At 46.2% G+C, this 17,950-nt stretch overlaps 11 non-coding genes across 11 annotated transcripts; all 11 read right to left on the bottom strand.

Moving 5' to 3' along the window:
• Nucleotides 1-898: 898 nt before the first annotated feature.
• Nucleotides 899-1,089, bottom strand: LOC142264627 (U2 spliceosomal RNA). The gene has a single exon (XR_012731094.1). It is a non-coding gene; the product is annotated as a U2 spliceosomal RNA (small nuclear RNA).
• Nucleotides 1,090-2,476: 1,387 nt separating this feature from the next.
• Nucleotides 2,477-2,667, bottom strand: LOC142264626 (U2 spliceosomal RNA). Its single transcript, XR_012731093.1, has one exon. It is a non-coding gene; the product is annotated as a U2 spliceosomal RNA (small nuclear RNA).
• Nucleotides 2,668-4,054: 1,387 nt separating this feature from the next.
• On the bottom strand, nucleotides 4,055-4,245 carry LOC142264742 (U2 spliceosomal RNA). The gene has a single exon (XR_012731193.1). It is a non-coding gene; the product is annotated as a U2 spliceosomal RNA (small nuclear RNA).
• A 1,387-nt stretch (nucleotides 4,246-5,632) lies between these two features.
• LOC142264741 (U2 spliceosomal RNA) lies at nucleotides 5,633-5,823 on the bottom strand. The gene has a single exon (XR_012731192.1). It is a non-coding gene; the product is annotated as a U2 spliceosomal RNA (small nuclear RNA).
• Nucleotides 5,824-7,210: 1,387 nt separating this feature from the next.
• Nucleotides 7,211-7,401, bottom strand: LOC142264740 (U2 spliceosomal RNA). The gene has a single exon (XR_012731191.1). It is a non-coding gene; the product is annotated as a U2 spliceosomal RNA (small nuclear RNA).
• Nucleotides 7,402-8,788: 1,387 nt separating this feature from the next.
• LOC142264739 (U2 spliceosomal RNA) lies at nucleotides 8,789-8,979 on the bottom strand. The gene has a single exon (XR_012731190.1). It is a non-coding gene; the product is annotated as a U2 spliceosomal RNA (small nuclear RNA).
• Nucleotides 8,980-10,366: 1,387 nt separating this feature from the next.
• Nucleotides 10,367-10,557, bottom strand: LOC142264738 (U2 spliceosomal RNA). The gene has a single exon (XR_012731189.1). It is a non-coding gene; the product is annotated as a U2 spliceosomal RNA (small nuclear RNA).
• A 1,387-nt stretch (nucleotides 10,558-11,944) lies between these two features.
• Nucleotides 11,945-12,135, bottom strand: LOC142264683 (U2 spliceosomal RNA). The gene has a single exon (XR_012731144.1). It is a non-coding gene; the product is annotated as a U2 spliceosomal RNA (small nuclear RNA).
• Nucleotides 12,136-13,521: 1,386 nt separating this feature from the next.
• On the bottom strand, nucleotides 13,522-13,712 carry LOC142264736 (U2 spliceosomal RNA). The gene has a single exon (XR_012731187.1). It is a non-coding gene; the product is annotated as a U2 spliceosomal RNA (small nuclear RNA).
• Nucleotides 13,713-15,099: 1,387 nt separating this feature from the next.
• Nucleotides 15,100-15,290, bottom strand: LOC142264735 (U2 spliceosomal RNA). Its single transcript, XR_012731186.1, has one exon. It is a non-coding gene; the product is annotated as a U2 spliceosomal RNA (small nuclear RNA).
• A 1,387-nt stretch (nucleotides 15,291-16,677) lies between these two features.
• Nucleotides 16,678-16,868, bottom strand: LOC142264734 (U2 spliceosomal RNA). Its single transcript, XR_012731185.1, has one exon. It is a non-coding gene; the product is annotated as a U2 spliceosomal RNA (small nuclear RNA).
• Nucleotides 16,869-17,950: the final 1,082 nt, after the last annotated feature.

Genomic DNA, 17,950 nt, shown 5'->3' with positions numbered 1-17,950 from the left:
CTCCCACCCAAAGAACAACTTCTTCTGCGCAGCTTGTTTTATAGGCAGCAGCGCTATTGTGATGTCATCGGGGGGCATTGTGACAAGCCGCCAGTGTTCCGTCTCTTCATGTTGTGCACAGTTCAAACGGAAAATACATCAACAGGCAGACTACAGAAAAGCTTACTATCAAAGGTTAGAGGGGGGCTTTCTCAGAGGGCTTTTTACAGTTTTTCTATTCCCAATTAGCCGTTTAAGTGTACTTATTGAAAGTAGTAATTCTTTCATAGGCCGCCCTTTCTTAGTATTTGACGTTCCTTATATTGCGGTATGAGGCTTCGCAGTAGGTTGCAAACATTCATCACCCATGACTGTCCCCAATTGAGCTCAGAAGCTCAATGTCTATCATGACCTCTCTTTTAGAATGTCCAAGAGCAAGCAAACTATTCCTCCAGGAGAGGGCGCCAACAGACTACTAAAGAGATCATCATTACTCAAAGAAAACCCCAAAAACCAATGCATGATAGGAATAAACAGGTAACTTTCTTTGGAGTGGAAGCGGAGAGATCGCACCAGATGCCAATTCTAGATCTTATCACACCTGTGGTCACTGCAGCAGCAGGTGAATCCACTTTGTCCAAAAGGGATCTATTCCATTCAATTGCAAATGATCTAGATAAGACAGAGAACTGCAGCACGGGGACATAGCCGAGTTGGTCAGGTTGAGTGGTGATGAGTTTGCTATTTGGATGAATAAAGAAAGTCAAAAGTGTGAAAGATAAAAAACAAAAGGAGGAAGTGTGAAAAGTGAATGGGCCAAATTGAGGTGCATATGAAGACGTATGCTTTCTTCCAATTCATTAAATCGGGCTAATATGAATCAGGTGAATTGAGTTCTGCTTTTGGAAACTGGGTTAAGAAGGGGTGCACCGTTCCTGGAGGTACTGCAATACCAGGTCAATGCGTGGAGTGGACAGAGCAAGCTCTTTTTCCATCTCCCTGTTCTAAAAATCCATTTAATATATGGTCCCCAGATAGGGGACGTATCAGATATTAAACTGATAAGAACAGATACTACACTTGATCTTAGCCAAAAGGCCGAGAAGCGATAACCAGAATTGGTTTGGGCCTCGAGTGGCACCCTGGCCTATGCCGGACACATCTTAGGGAGAGAGAGCGAGAGGGAGACAAACCCACGCCTACACAAGACATTTTGTCACCCAAGCCAACCCTTGAAAAGGCTGCTTTGCAGAGCAAAAACAAGAAGAATGGTGCGTTTTGCAGCCGCCGCCCACTGCAATGAATCTGAATAACTCCTCCTTTAGGGCGCAAGCAACTCCCCTCCCCCTTGCAGTCTTTCCAATTCACGATACAAAAAGACGGACAGGACAGGTTGCCTGACTTTCCGTCACTGCCACCCTTTGCCATCCTTACCCGTAGAAAGCCCTTTCATCATCCCCAAACCCTAATCTTTTCCCTTTCCTTCCCAGCCCCCAAACCCTGCCCTCTGTACCTTTCTCACCACCCGCTTCCCTTCTCCTGTCATCCCCCTACCACCCGGGAAAAAAAGAGATTGCCCCCTCCTTCCACTAGCCCACCCTCCCACCCAAAGAACAACTTCTTCTGCGCAGCTTGTTTTCTAGGCAGCAGCGCTATTGTGATGTCATCGGGGGGCATTGTGACAAGCCGCCAGTGTTCCGTCTCTTCATGTTGTGCACAGTTCAAACGGAAAATACATCAACAGGCAGACTACAGAAAAGCTTACTATCAAAGGTTAGAGGGGGGCTTTCTCAGAGGGCTTTTTACAGTTTTTCTATTCCCAATTAGCCGTTTAAGTGTACTTATTGAAAGTAGTAATTCTTTCATAGGCCGCCCTTTCTTAGTATTTGACGTTCCTTATATTGCGGTATGAGGCTTCGCAGTAGGTTGCAAACATTCATCACCCATGACTGTCCCCAATTGAGCTCAGAAGCTCAATGTCTATCATGACCTCTCTTTTAGAATGTCCAAGAGCAAGCAAACTATTCCTCCAGGAGAGGGCGCCAACAGACTACTAAAGAGATCATCATTACTCAAAGAAAACCCCAAAAACCAATGCATGATAGGAATAAACAGGTAACTTTCTTTGGAGTGGAAGCGGAGAGATCGCACCAGATGCCAATTCTAGATCTTATCACACCTGTGGTCACTGCAGCAGCAGGTGAATCCACTTTGTCCAAAAGGGATCTATTCCATTCAATTGCAAATGATCTAGATAAGACAGAGAACTGCAGCACGGGGACATAGCCGAGTTGGTCAGGTTGAGTGGTGATGAGTTTGCTATTTGGATGAATAAAGAAAGTCAAAAGTGTGAAAGATAAAAAACAAAAGGAGGAAGTGTGAAAAGTGAATGGGCCAAATTGAGGTGCATATGAAGACGTATGCTTTCTTCCAATTCATTAAATCGGGCTAATATGAATCAGGTGAATTGAGTTCTGCTTTTGGAAACTGGGTTAAGAAGGGGTGCACCGTTCCTGGAGGTACTGCAATACCAGGTCAATGCGTGGAGTGGACAGAGCAAGCTCTTTTTCCATCTCCCTGTTCTAAAAATCCATTTAATATATGGTCCCCAGATAGGGGACGTATCAGATATTAAACTGATAAGAACAGATACTACACTTGATCTTAGCCAAAAGGCCGAGAAGCGATAACCAGAATTGGTTTGGGCCTCGAGTGGCACCCTGGCCTATGCCGGACACATCTTAGGGAGAGAGAGCGAGAGGGAGACAAACCCACGCCTACACAAGACATTTTGTCACCCAAGCCAACCCTTGAAAAGGCTGCTTTGCAGAGCAAAAACAAGAAGAATGGTGCGTTTTGCAGCCGCCGCCCACTGCAATGAATCTGAATAACTCCTCCTTTAGGGCGCAAGCAACTCCCCTCCCCCTTGCAGTCTTTCCAATTCACGATACAAAAAGACGGACAGGACAGGTTGCCTGACTTTCCGTCACTGCCACCCTTTGCCATCCTTACCCGTAGAAAGCCCTTTCATCATCCCCAAACCCTAATCTTTTCCCTTTCCTTCCCAGCCCCCAAACCCTGCCCTCTGTACCTTTCTCACCACCCGCTTCCCTTCTCCTGTCATCCCCCTACCACCCGGGAAAAAAAGAGATTGCCCCCTCCTTCCACTAGCCCACCCTCCCACCCAAAGAACAACTTCTTCTGCGCAGCTTGTTTTCTAGGCAGCAGCGCTATTGTGATGTCATCGGGGGGCATTGTGACAAGCCGCCAGTGTTCCGTCTCTTCATGTTGTGCACAGTTCAAACGGAAAATACATCAACAGGCAGACTACAGAAAAGCTTACTATCAAAGGTTAGAGGGGGGCTTTCTCAGAGGGCTTTTTACAGTTTTTCTATTCCCAATTAGCCGTTTAAGTGTACTTATTGAAAGTAGTAATTCTTTCATAGGCCGCCCTTTCTTAGTATTTGACGTTCCTTATATTGCGGTATGAGGCTTCGCAGTAGGTTGCAAACATTCATCACCCATGACTGTCCCCAATTGAGCTCAGAAGCTCAATGTCTATCATGACCTCTCTTTTAGAATGTCCAAGAGCAAGCAAACTATTCCTCCAGGAGAGGGCGCCAACAGACTACTAAAGAGATCATCATTACTCAAAGAAAACCCCAAAAACCAATGCATGATAGGAATAAACAGGTAACTTTCTTTGGAGTGGAAGCGGAGAGATCGCACCAGATGCCAATTCTAGATCTTATCACACCTGTGGTCACTGCAGCAGCAGGTGAATCCACTTTGTCCAAAAGGGATCTATTCCATTCAATTGCAAATGATCTAGATAAGACAGAGAACTGCAGCACGGGGACATAGCCGAGTTGGTCAGGTTGAGTGGTGATGAGTTTGCTATTTGGATGAATAAAGAAAGTCAAAAGTGTGAAAGATAAAAAACAAAAGGAGGAAGTGTGAAAAGTGAATGGGCCAAATTGAGGTGCATATGAAGACGTATGCTTTCTTCCAATTCATTAAATCGGGCTAATATGAATCAGGTGAATTGAGTTCTGCTTTTGGAAACTGGGTTAAGAAGGGGTGCACCGTTCCTGGAGGTACTGCAATACCAGGTCAATGCGTGGAGTGGACAGAGCAAGCTCTTTTTCCATCTCCCTGTTCTAAAAATCCATTTAATATATGGTCCCCAGATAGGGGACGTATCAGATATTAAACTGATAAGAACAGATACTACACTTGATCTTAGCCAAAAGGCCGAGAAGCGATAACCAGAATTGGTTTGGGCCTCGAGTGGCACCCTGGCCTATGCCGGACACATCTTAGGGAGAGAGAGCGAGAGGGAGACAAACCCACGCCTACACAAGACATTTTGTCACCCAAGCCAACCCTTGAAAAGGCTGCTTTGCAGAGCAAAAACAAGAAGAATGGTGCGTTTTGCAGCCGCCGCCCACTGCAATGAATCTGAATAACTCCTCCTTTAGGGCGCAAGCAACTCCCCTCCCCCTTGCAGTCTTTCCAATTCACGATACAAAAAGACGGACAGGACAGGTTGCCTGACTTTCCGTCACTGCCACCCTTTGCCATCCTTACCCGTAGAAAGCCCTTTCATCATCCCCAAACCCTAATCTTTTCCCTTTCCTTCCCAGCCCCCAAACCCTGCCCTCTGTACCTTTCTCACCACCCGCTTCCCTTCTCCTGTCATCCCCCTACCACCCGGGAAAAAAAGAGATTGCCCCCTCCTTCCACTAGCCCACCCTCCCACCCAAAGAACAACTTCTTCTGCGCAGCTTGTTTTCTAGGCAGCAGCGCTATTGTGATGTCATCGGGGGGCATTGTGACAAGCCGCCAGTGTTCCGTCTCTTCATGTTGTGCACAGTTCAAACGGAAAATACATCAACAGGCAGACTACAGAAAAGCTTACTATCAAAGGTTAGAGGGGGGCTTTCTCAGAGGGCTTTTTACAGTTTTTCTATTCCCAATTAGCCGTTTAAGTGTACTTATTGAAAGTAGTAATTCTTTCATAGGCCGCCCTTTCTTAGTATTTGACGTTCCTTATATTGCGGTATGAGGCTTCGCAGTAGGTTGCAAACATTCATCACCCATGACTGTCCCCAATTGAGCTCAGAAGCTCAATGTCTATCATGACCTCTCTTTTAGAATGTCCAAGAGCAAGCAAACTATTCCTCCAGGAGAGGGCGCCAACAGACTACTAAAGAGATCATCATTACTCAAAGAAAACCCCAAAAACCAATGCATGATAGGAATAAACAGGTAACTTTCTTTGGAGTGGAAGCGGAGAGATCGCACCAGATGCCAATTCTAGATCTTATCACACCTGTGGTCACTGCAGCAGCAGGTGAATCCACTTTGTCCAAAAGGGATCTATTCCATTCAATTGCAAATGATCTAGATAAGACAGAGAACTGCAGCACGGGGACATAGCCGAGTTGGTCAGGTTGAGTGGTGATGAGTTTGCTATTTGGATGAATAAAGAAAGTCAAAAGTGTGAAAGATAAAAAACAAAAGGAGGAAGTGTGAAAAGTGAATGGGCCAAATTGAGGTGCATATGAAGACGTATGCTTTCTTCCAATTCATTAAATCGGGCTAATATGAATCAAGTGAATTGAGTTCTGCTTTTGGAAACTGGGTTAAGAAGGGGTGCACCGTTCCTGGAGGTACTGCAATACCAGGTCAATGCGTGGAGTGGACAGAGCAAGCTCTTTTTCCATCTCCCTGTTCTAAAAATCCATTTAATATATGGTCCCCAGATAGGGGACGTATCAGATATTAAACTGATAAGAACAGATACTACACTTGATCTTAGCCAAAAGGCCGAGAAGCGATAACCAGAATTGGTTTGGGCCTCGAGTGGCACCCTGGCCTATGCCGGACACATCTTAGGGAGAGAGAGCGAGAGGGAGACAAACCCACGCCTACACAAGACATTTTGTCACCCAAGCCAACCCTTGAAAAGGCTGCTTTGCAGAGCAAAAACAAGAAGAATGGTGCGTTTTGCAGCCGCCGCCCACTGCAATGAATCTGAATAACTCCTCCTTTAGGGCGCAAGCAACTCCCCTCCCCCTTGCAGTCTTTCCAATTCACGATACAAAAAGACGGACAGGACAGGTTGCCTGACTTTCCGTCACTGCCACCCTTTGCCATCCTTACCCGTAGAAAGCCCTTTCATCATCCCCAAACCCTAATCTTTTCCCTTTCCTTCCCAGCCCCCAAACCCTGCCCTCTGTACCTTTCTCACCACCCGCTTCCCTTCTCCTGTCATCCCCCTACCACCCGGGAAAAAAAGAGATTGCCCCCTCCTTCCACTAGCCCACCCTCCCACCCAAAGAACAACTTCTTCTGCGCAGCTTGTTTTCTAGGCAGCAGCGCTATTGTGATGTCATCGGGGGGCATTGTGACAAGCCGCCAGTGTTCCGTCTCTTCATGTTGTGCACAGTTCAAACGGAAAATACATCAACAGGCAGACTACAGAAAAGCTTACTATCAAAGGTTAGAGGGGGGCTTTCTCAGAGGGCTTTTTACAGTTTTTCTATTCCCAATTAGCCGTTTAAGTGTACTTATTGAAAGTAGTAATTCTTTCATAGGCCGCCCTTTCTTAGTATTTGACGTTCCTTATATTGCGGTATGAGGCTTCGCAGTAGGTTGCAAACATTCATCACCCATGACTGTCCCCAATTGAGCTCAGAAGCTCAATGTCTATCATGACCTCTCTTTTAGAATGTCCAAGAGCAAGCAAACTATTCCTCCAGGAGAGGGCGCCAACAGACTACTAAAGAGATCATCATTACTCACAGAAAACCCCAAAAACCAATGCATGATAGGAATAAACAGGTAACTTTCTTTGGAGTGGAAGCGGAGAGATCGCACCAGATGCCAATTCTAGATCTTATCACACCTGTGGTCACTGCAGCAGCAGGTGAATCCACTTTGTCCAAAAGGGATCTATTCCATTCAATTGCAAATGATCTAGATAAGACAGAGAACTGCAGCACGGGGACATAGCCGAGTTGGTCAGGTTGAGTGGTGATGAGTTTGCTATTTGGATGAATAAAGAAAGTCAAAAGTGTGAAAGATAAAAAACAAAAGGAGGAAGTGTGAAAAGTGAATGGGCCAAATTGAGGTGCATATGAAGACGTATGCTTTCTTCCAATTCATTAAATCGGGCTAATATGAATCAGGTGAATTGAGTTCTGCTTTTGGAAACTGGGTTAAGAAGGGGTGCACCGTTCCTGGAGGTACTGCAATACCAGGTCAATGCGTGGAGTGGACAGAGCAAGCTCTTTTTCCATCTCCCTGTTCTAAAAATCCATTTAATATATGGTCCCCAGATAGGGGACGTATCAGATATTAAACTGATAAGAACAGATACTACACTTGATCTTAGCCAAAAGGCCGAGAAGCGATAACCAGAATTGGTTTGGGCCTCGAGTGGCACCCTGGCCTATGCCGGACACATCTTAGGGAGAGAGAGCGAGAGGGAGACAAACCCACGCCTACACAAGACATTTTGTCACCCAAGCCAACCCTTGAAAAGGCTGCTTTGCAGAGCAAAAACAAGAAGAATGGTGCGTTTTGCAGCCGCCGCCCACTGCAATGAATCTGAATAACTCCTCCTTTAGGGCGCAAGCAACTCCCCTCCCCCTTGCAGTCTTTCCAATTCACGATACAAAAAGACGGACAGGACAGGTTGCCTGACTTTCCGTCACTGCCACCCTTTGCCATCCTTACCCGTAGAAAGCCCTTTCATCATCCCCAAACCCTAATCTTTTCCCTTTCCTTCCCAGCCCCCAAACCCTGCCCTCTGTACCTTTCTCACCACCCGCTTCCCTTCTCCTGTCATCCCCCTACCACCCGGGAAAAAAAGAGATTGCCCCCTCCTTCCACTAGCCCACCCTCCCACCCAAAGAACAACTTCTTCTGCGCAGCTTGTTTTCTAGGCAGCAGCGCTATTGTGATGTCATCGGGGGGCATTGTGACAAGCCGCCAGTGTTCCGTCTCTTCATGTTGTGCACAGTTCAAACGGAAAATACATCAACAGGCAGACTACAGAAAAGCTTACTATCAAAGGTTAGAGGGGGGCTTTCTCAGAGGGCTTTTTACAGTTTTTCTATTCCCAATTAGCCGTTTAAGTGTACTTATTGAAAGTAGTAATTCTTTCATAGGCCGCCCTTTCTTAGTATTTGACGTTCCTTATATTGCGGTATGAGGCTTCGCAGTAGGTTGCAAACATTCATCACCCATGACTGTCCCCAATTGAGCTCAGAAGCTCAATGTCTATCATGACCTCTCTTTTAGAATGTCCAAGAGCAAGCAAACTATTCCTCCAGGAGAGGGCGCCAACAGACTACTAAAGAGATCATCATTACTCAAAGAAAACCCCAAAAACCAATGCATGATAGGAATAAACAGGTAACTTTCTTTGGAGTGGAAGCGGAGAGATCGCACCAGATGCCAATTCTAGATCTTATCACACCTGTGGTCACTGCAGCAGCAGGTGAATCCACTTTGTCCAAAAGGGATCTATTCCATTCAATTGCAAATGATCTAGATAAGACAGAGAACTGCAGCACGGGGACATAGCCGAGTTGGTCAGGTTGAGTGGTGATGAGTTTGCTATTTGGATGAATAAAGAAAGTCAAAAGTGTGAAAGATAAAAAACAAAAGGAGGAAGTGTGAAAAGTGAATGGGCCAAATTGAGGTGCATATGAAGACGTATGCTTTCTTCCAATTCATTAAATCGGGCTAATATGAATCAGGTGAATTGAGTTCTGCTTTTGGAAACTGGGTTAAGAAGGGGTGCACCGTTCCTGGAGGTACTGCAATACCAGGTCAATGCGTGGAGTGGACAGAGCAAGCTCTTTTTCCATCTCCCTGTTCTAAAAATCCATTTAATATATGGTCCCCAGATAGGGGACGTATCAGATATTAAACTGATAAGAACAGATACTACACTTGATCTTAGCCAAAAGGCCGAGAAGCGATAACCAGAATTGGTTTGGGCCTCGAGTGGCACCCTGGCCTATGCCGGACACATCTTAGGGAGAGAGAGCGAGAGGGAGACAAACCCACGCCTACACAAGACATTTTGTCACCCAAGCCAACCCTTGAAAAGGCTGCTTTGCAGAGCAAAAACAAGAAGAATGGTGCATTTTGCAGCCGCCGCCCACTGCAATGAATCTGAATAACTCCTCCTTTAGGGCGCAAGCAACTCCCCTCCCCCTTGCAGTCTTTCCAATTCACGATACAAAAAGACGGACAGGACAGGTTGCCTGACTTTCCGTCACTGCCACCCTTTGCCATCCTTACCCGTAGAAAGCCCTTTCATCATCCCCAAACCCTAATCTTTTCCCTTTCCTTCCCAGCCCCCAAACCCTGCCCTCTGTACCTTTCTCACCACCCGCTTCCCTTCTCCTGTCATCCCCCTACCACCCGGGAAAAAAAGAGATTGCCCCCTCCTTCCACTAGCCCACCCTCCCACCCAAAGAACAACTTCTTCTGCGCAGCTTGTTTTCTAGGCAGCAGCGCTATTGTGATGTCATCGGGGGGCATTGTGACAAGCCGCCAGTGTTCCGTCTCTTCATGTTGTGCACAGTTCAAACGGAAAATACATCAACAGGCAGACTACAGAAAAGCTTACTATCAAAGGTTAGAGGGGGGCTTTCTCAGAGGGCTTTTTACAGTTTTTCTATTCCCAATTAGCCGTTTAAGTGTACTTATTGAAAGTAGTAATTCTTTCATAGGCCGCCCTTTCTTAGTATTTGACGTTCCTTATATTGCGGTATGAGGCTTCGCAGTAGGTTGCAAACATTCATCACCCATGACTGTCCCCAATTGAGCTCAGAAGCTCAATGTCTATCATGACCTCTCTTTTAGAATGTCCAAGAGCAAGCAAACTATTCCTCCAGGAGAGGGCGCCAACAGACTACTAAAGAGATCATCATTACTCAAAGAAAACCCCAAAAACCAATGCATGATAGGAATAAACAGGTAACTTTCTTTGGAGTGGAAGCGGAGAGATCGCACCAGATGCCAATTCTAGATCTTATCACACCTGTGGTCACTGCAGCAGCAGGTGAATCCACTTTGTCCAAAAGGGATCTATTCCATTCAATTGCAAATGATCTAGATAAGACAGAGAACTGCAGCACGGGGACATAGCCGAGTTGGTCAGGTTGAGTGGTGATGAGTTTGCTATTTGGATGAATAAAGAAAGTCAAAAGTGTGAAAGATAAAAAACAAAAGGAGGAAGTGTGAAAAGTGAATGGGCCAAATTGAGGTGCATATGAAGACGTATGCTTTCTTCCAATTCATTAAATCGGGCTAATATGAATCAGGTGAATTGAGTTCTGCTTTTGGAAACTGGGTTAAGAAGGGGTGCACCGTTCCTGGAGGTACTGCAATACCAGGTCAATGCGTGGAGTGGACAGAGCAAGCTCTTTTTCCATCTCCCTGTTCTAAAAATCCATTTAATATATGGTCCCCAGATAGGGGACGTATCAGATATTAAACTGATAAGAACAGATACTACACTTGATCTTAGCCAAAAGGCCGAGAAGCGATAACCAGAATTGGTTTGGGCCTCGAGTGGCACCCTGGCCTATGCCGGACACATCTTAGGGAGAGAGAGCGAGAGGGAGACAAACCCACGCCTACACAAGACATTTTGTCACCCAAGCCAACCCTTGAAAAGGCTGCTTTGCAGAGCAAAAACAAGAAGAATGGTGCGTTTTGCAGCCGCCGCCCACTGCAATGAATCTGAATAACTCCTCCTTTAGGGCGCAAGCAACTCCCCTCCCCCTTGCAGTCTTTCCAATTCACGATACAAAAAGACGGACAGGACAGGTTGCCTGACTTTCCGTCACTGCCACCCTTTGCCATCCTTACCCGTAGAAAGCCCTTTCATCATCCCCAAACCCTAATCTTTTCCCTTTCCTTCCCAGCCCCCAAACCCTGCCCTCTGTACCTTTCTCACCACCCGCTTCCCTTCTCCTGTCATCCCCCTACCACCCGGGAAAAAAAGAGATTGCCCCCTCCTTCCACTAGCCCACCCTCCCACCCAAAGAACAACTTCTTCTGCGCAGCTTGTTTTCTAGGCAGCAGCGCTATTGTGATGTCATCGGGGGGCATTGTGACAAGCCGCCAGTGTTCCGTCTCTTCATGTTGTGCACAGTTCAAACGGAAAATACATCAACAGGCAGACTACAGAAAAGCTTACTATCAAAGGTTAGAGGGGGGCTTTCTCAGAGGGCTTTTTACAGTTTTTCTATTCCCAATTAGCCGTTTAAGTGTACTTATTGAAAGTAGTAATTCTTTCATAGGCCGCCCTTTCTTAGTATTTGACGTTCCTTATATTGCGGTATGAGGCTTCGCAGTAGGTTGCAAACATTCATCACCCATGACTGTCCCCAATTGAGCTCAGAAGCTCAATGTCTATCATGACCTCTCTTTTAGAATGTCCAAGAGCAAGCAAACTATTCCTCCAGGAGAGGGCGCCAACAGACTACTAAAGAGATCATCATTACTCAAAGAAAACCCCAAAAACCAATGCATGATAGGAATAAACAGGTAACTTTCTTTGGAGTGGAAGCGGAGAGATCGCACCAGATGCCAATTCTAGATCTTATCACACCTGTGGTCACTGCAGCAGCAGGTGAATCCACTTTGTCCAAAAGGGATCTATTCCATTCAATTGCAAATGATCTAGATAAGACAGAGAACTGCAGCACGGGGACATAGCCGAGTTGGTCAGGTTGAGTGGTGATGAGTTTGCTATTTGGATGAATAAAGAAAGTCAAAAGTGTGAAAGATAAAAAACAAAAGGAGGAAGTGTGAAAAGTGAATGGGCCAAATTGAGGTGCATATGAAGACGTATGCTTTCTTCCAATTCATTAAATCGGGCTAATATGAATCAGGTGAATTGAGTTCTGCTTTTGGAAACTGGGTTAAGAAGGGGTGCACCGTTCCTGGAGGTACTGCAATACCAGGTCAATGCGTGGAGTGGACAGAGCAAGCTCTTTTTCCATCTCCCTGTTCTAAAAATCCATTTAATATATGGTCCCCAGATAGGGGAAGTATCAGATATTAAACTGATAAGAACAGATACTACACTTGATCTTAGCCAAAAGGCCGAGAAGCGATAACCAGAATTGGTTTGGGCCTCGAGTGGCACCCTGGCCTATGCCGGACACATCTTAGGGAGAGAGAGCGAGAGGGAGACAAACCCACGCCTACACAAGACATTTTGTCACCCAAGCCAACCCTTGAAAAGGCTGCTTTTCAGAGCAAAAACAAGAAGAATGGTGCGTTTTGCAGCCGCCGCCCACTGCAATGAATCTGAATAACTCCTCCTTTAGGGCGCAAGCAACTCCCCTCCCCCTTGCAGTCTTTCCAATTCACGATACAAAAAGACGGACAGGACAGGTTGCCTGACTTTCCGTCACTGCCACCCTTTGCCATCCTTACCCGTAGAAAGCCCTTTCATCATCCCCAAACCCTAATCTTTTCCCTTTCCTTCCCAGCCCCCAAACCCTGCCCTCTGTACCTTTCTCACCACCCGCTTCCCTTCTCCTGTCATCCCCCTACCACCCGGGAAAAAAAGAGATTGCCCCCTCCTTCCACTAGCCCACCCTCCCACCCAAAGAACAACTTCTTCTGCACAGCTTGTTTTCTAGGCAGCAGCGCTATTGTGATGTCATCGGGGGCATTGTGACAAGCCGCCAGTGTTCCGTCTCTTCATGTTGTGCACAGTTCAAACGGAAAATACATCAACAGGCAGACTACAGAAAAGCTTACTATCAAAGGTTAGAGGGGGGCTTTCTCAGAGGGCTTTTTACAGTTTTTCTATTCCCAATTAGCCGTTTAAGTGTACTTATTGAAAGTAGTAATTCTTTCATAGGCCGCCCTTTCTTAGTATTTGACGTTCCTTATATTGCGGTATGAGGCTTCGCAGTAGGTTGCAAACATTCATCACCCATGACTGTCCCCAATTGAGCTCAGAAGCTCAATGTCTATCATGACCTCTCTTTTAGAATGTCCAAGAGCAAGCAAACTATTCCTCCAGGAGAGGGCGCCAACAGACTACTAAAGAGATCATCATTACTCAAAGAAAACCCCAAAAACCAATGCATGATAGGAATAAACAGGTAACTTTCTTTGGAGTGGAAGCGGAGAGATCGCACCAGATGCCAATTCTAGATCTTATCACACCTGTGGTCACTGCAGCAGCAGGTGAATCCACTTTGTCCAAAAGGGATCTATTCCATTCAATTGCAAATGATCTAGATAAGACAGAGAACTGCAGCACGGGGACATAGCCGAGTTGGTCAGGTTGAGTGGTGATGAGTTTGCTATTTGGATGAATAAAGAAAGTCAAAAGTGTGAAAGATAAAAAACAAAAGGAGGAAGTGTGAAAAGTGAATGGGCCAAATTGAGGTGCATATGAAGACGTATGCTTTCTTCCAATTCATTAAATCGGGCTAATATGAATCAGGTGAATTGAGTTCTGCTTTTGGAAACTGGGTTAAGAAGGGGTGCACCGTTCCTGGAGGTACTGCAATACCAGGTCAATGCGTGGAGTGGACAGAGCAAGCTCTTTTTCCATCTCCCTGTTCTAAAAATCCATTTAATATATGGTCCCCAGATAGGGGACGTATCAGATATTAAACTGATAAGAACAGATACTACACTTGATCTTAGCCAAAAGGCCGAGAAGCGATAACCAGAATTGGTTTGGGCCTCGAGTGGCACCCTGGCCTATGCCGGACACATCTTAGGGAGAGAGAGCGAGAGGGAGACAAACCCACGCCTACACAAGACATTTTGTCACCCAAGCCAACCCTTGAAAAGGCTGCTTTGCAGAGCAAAAACAAGAAGAATGGTGCATTTTGCAGCCGCCGCCCACTGCAATGAATCTGAATAACTCCTCCTTTAGGGCGCAAGCAACTCCCCTCCCCCTTGCAGTCTTTCCAATTCACGATACAAAAAGACGGACAGGACAGGTTGCCTGACTTTCCGTCACTGCCACCCTTTGCCATCCTTACCCGTAGAAAGCCCTTTCATCATCCCCAAACCCTAATCTTTTCCCTTTCCTTCCCAGCCCCCAAACCCTGCCCTCTGTACCTTTCTCACCACCCGCTTCCCTTCTCCTGTCATCCCCCTACCACCCGGGAAAAAAAGAGATTGCCCCCTCCTTCCACTAGCCCACCCTCCCACCCAAAGAACAACTTCTTCTGCGCAGCTTGTTTTCTAGGCAGCAGCGCTATTGTGATGTCATCGGGGGGCATTGTGACAAGCCGCCAGTGTTCCGTCTCTTCATGTTGTGCACAGTTCAAACGGAAAATACATCAACAGGCAGACTACAGAAAAGCTTACTATCAAAGGTTAGAGGGGGGCTTTCTCAGAGGGCTTTTTACAGTTTTTCTATTCCCAATTAGCCGTTTAAGTGTACTTATTGAAAGTAGTAATTCTTTCATAGGCCGCCCTTTCTTAGTATTTGACGTTCCTTATATTGCGGTATGAGGCTTCGCAGTAGGTTGCAAACATTCATCACCCATGACTGTCCCCAATTGAGCTCAGAAGCTCAATGTCTATCATGACCTCTCTTTTAGAATGTCCAAGAGCAAGCAAACTATTCCTCCAGGAGAGGGCGCCAACAGACTACTAAAGAGATCATCATTACTCAAAGAAAACCCCAAAAACCAATGCATGATAGGAATAAACAGGTAACTTTCTTTGGAGTGGAAGCGGAGAGATCGCACCAGATGCCAATTCTAGATCTTATCACACCTGTGGTCACTGCAGCAGCAGGTGAATCCACTTTGTCCAAAAGGGATCTATTCCATTCAATTGCAAATGATCTAGATAAGACAGAGAACTGCAGCACGGGGACATAGCCGAGTTGGTCAGGTTGAGTGGTGATGAGTTTGCTATTTGGATGAATAAAGAAAGTCAAAAGTGTGAAAGATAAAAAACAAAAGGAGGAAGTGTGAAAAGTGAATGGGCCAAATTGAGGTGCATATGAAGACGTATGCTTTCTTCCAATTCATTAAATCGGGCTAATATGAATCAGGTGAATTGAGTTCTGCTTTTGGAAACTGGGTTAAGAAGGGGTGCACCGTTCCTGGAGGTACTGCAATACCAGGTCAATGCGTGGAGTGGACAGAGCAAGCTCTTTTTCCATCTCCCTGTTCTAAAAATCCATTTAATATATGGTCCCCAGATAGGGGACGTATCAGATATTAAACTGATAAGAACAGATACTACACTTGATCTTAGCCAAAAGGCCGAGAAGCGATAACCAGAATTGGTTTGGGCCTCGAGTGGCACCCTGGCCTATGCCGGACACATCTTAGGGAGAGAGAGCGAGAGGGAGACAAACCCACGCCTACACAAGACATTTTGTCACCCAAGCCAACCCTTGAAAAGGCTGCTTTGCAGAGCAAAAACAAGAAGAATGGTGCGTTTTGCAGCCGCCGCCCACTGCAATGAATCTGAATAACTCCTCCTTTAGGGCGCAAGCAACTCCCCTCCCCCTTGCAGTCTTTCCAATTCACGATACAAAAAGACGGACAGGACAGGTTGCCTGACTTTCCGTCACTGCCACCCTTTGCCATCCTTACCCGTAGAAAGCCCTTTCATCATCCCCAAACCCTAATCTTTTCCCTTTCCTTCCCAGCCCCCAAACCCTGCCCTCTGTACCTTTCTCACCACCCGCTTCCCTTCTCCTGTCATCCCCCTACCACCCGGGAAAAAAAGAGATTGCCCCCTCCTTCCACTAGCCCACCCTCCCACCCAAAGAACAACTTCTTCTGCGCAGCTTGTTTTCTAGGCAGCAGCGCTATTGTGATGTCATCGGGGGGCATTGTGACAAGCCGCCAGTGTTCCGTCTCTTCATGTTGTGCACAGTTCAAACGGAAAATACATCAACAGGCAGACTACAGAAAAGCTTACTATCAAAGGTTAGAGGGGGGCTTTCTCAGAGGGCTTTTTACAGTTTTTCTATTCCCAATTAGCCGTTTAAGTGTACTTATTGAAAGTAGTAATTCTTTCATAGGCCGCCCTTTCTTAGTATTTGACGTTCCTTATATTGCGGTATGAGGCTTCGCAGTAGGTTGCAAACATTCATCACCCATGACTGTCCCCAATTGAGCTCAGAAGCTCAATGTCTATCATGACCTCTCTTTTAGAATGTCCAAGAGCAAGCAAACTATTCCTCCAGGAGAGGGCGCCAACAGACTACTAAAGAGATCATCATTACTCAAAGAAAACCCCAAAAACCAATGCATGATAGGAATAAACAGGTAACTTTCTTTGGAGTGGAAGCGGAGAGATCGCACCAGATGCCAATTCTAGATCTTATCACACCTGTGGTCACTGCAGCAGCAGGTGAATCCACTTTGTCCAAAAGGGATCTATTCCATTCAATTGCAAATGATCTAGATAAGACAGAGAACTGCAGCACGGGGACATAGCCGAGTTGGTCAGGTTGAGTGGTGATGAGTTTGCTATTTGGATGAATAAAGAAAGTCAAAAGTGTGAAAGATAAAAAACAAAAGGAGGAAGTGTGAAAAGTGAATGGGCCAAATTGAGGTGCATATGAAGACGTATGCTTTCTTCCAATTCATTAAATCGGGCTAATATGAATCAGGTGAATTGAGTTCTGCTTTTGGAAACTGGGTTAAGAAGGGGTGCACCGTTCCTGGAGGTACTGCAATACCAGGTCAATGCGTGGAGTGGACAGAGCAAGCTCTTTTTCCATCTCCCTGTTCTAAAAATCCATTTAATATATGGTCCCCAGATAGGGGACGTATCAGATATTAAACTGATAAGAACAGATACTACACTTGATCTTAGCCAAAAGGCCGAGAAGCGATAACCAGAATTGGTTTGGGCCTCGAGTGGCACCCTGGCCTATGCCGGACACATCTTAGGGAGAGAGAGCGAGAGGGAGACAAACCCACGCCTACACAAGACATTTTGTCACCCAAGCCAACCCTTGAAAAGGCTGCTTTGCAGAGCAAAAACAAGAAGAATGGTGCGTTTTGCAGCCGCCGCCCACTGCAATGAATCTGAATAACTCCTCCTTTAGGGCGCAAGCAACTCCCCTCCCCCTTGCAGTCTTTCCAATTCACGATACAAAAAGACGGACAGGACAGGTTGCCTGACTTTCCGTCACTGCCACCCTTTGCCATCCTTACCCGTAGAAAGCCCTTTCATCATCCCCAAACCCTAATCTTTTCCCTTTCCTTCCCAGCCCCCAAACCCTGCCCTCTGTACCTTTCTCACCACCCGCTTCCCTTCTCCTGTCATCCCCCTACCACCCGGGAAAAAAAGAGATTGCCCCCTCCTTCCACTAGCCCACCCTCCCACCCAAAGAACAACTTCTTCTGCGCAGCTTGTTTTCTAGGCAGCAGCGCTATTGTGATGTCATCGGGGGGCATTGTGACAAGCCACCAGTGTTCCGTCTCTTCATGTTGTGCACAGTTCAAACGGAAAATACATCAACAGGCAGACTACAGAAAAGCTTACTATCAAAGGTTAGAGGGGGGCTTTCTCAGAGGGCTTTTTACAGTTTTTCTATTCCCAATTAGCCGTTTAAGTGTACTTATTGAAAGTAGTAATTCTTTCATAGGCCGCCCTTTCTTAGTATTTGACGTTCCTTATATTGCGGTATGAGGCTTCGCAGTAGGTTGCAAACATTCATCACCCATGACTGTCCCCAATTGAGCTCAGAAGCTCAATGTCTATCATGACCTCTCTTTTAGAATGTCCAAGAGCAAGCAAACTATTCCTCCAGGAGAGGGCGCCAACAGACTACTAAAGAGATCATCATTACTCAAAGAAAACCCCAAAAACCAATGCATGATAGGAATAAACAGGTAACTTTCTTTGGAGTGGAAGCGGAGAGATCGCACCAGATGCCAATTCTAGATCTTATCACACCTGTGGTCACTGC

This window comes from Anomaloglossus baeobatrachus, unplaced genomic scaffold (assembly GCF_048569485.1).
Source record: "Anomaloglossus baeobatrachus isolate aAnoBae1 unplaced genomic scaffold, aAnoBae1.hap1 Scaffold_2681, whole genome shotgun sequence".
Taxonomy (NCBI): Eukaryota; Metazoa; Chordata; class Amphibia; order Anura; family Aromobatidae; genus Anomaloglossus; species Anomaloglossus baeobatrachus.
This window is presented reverse-complemented; position numbering and strand designations above follow the sequence as displayed.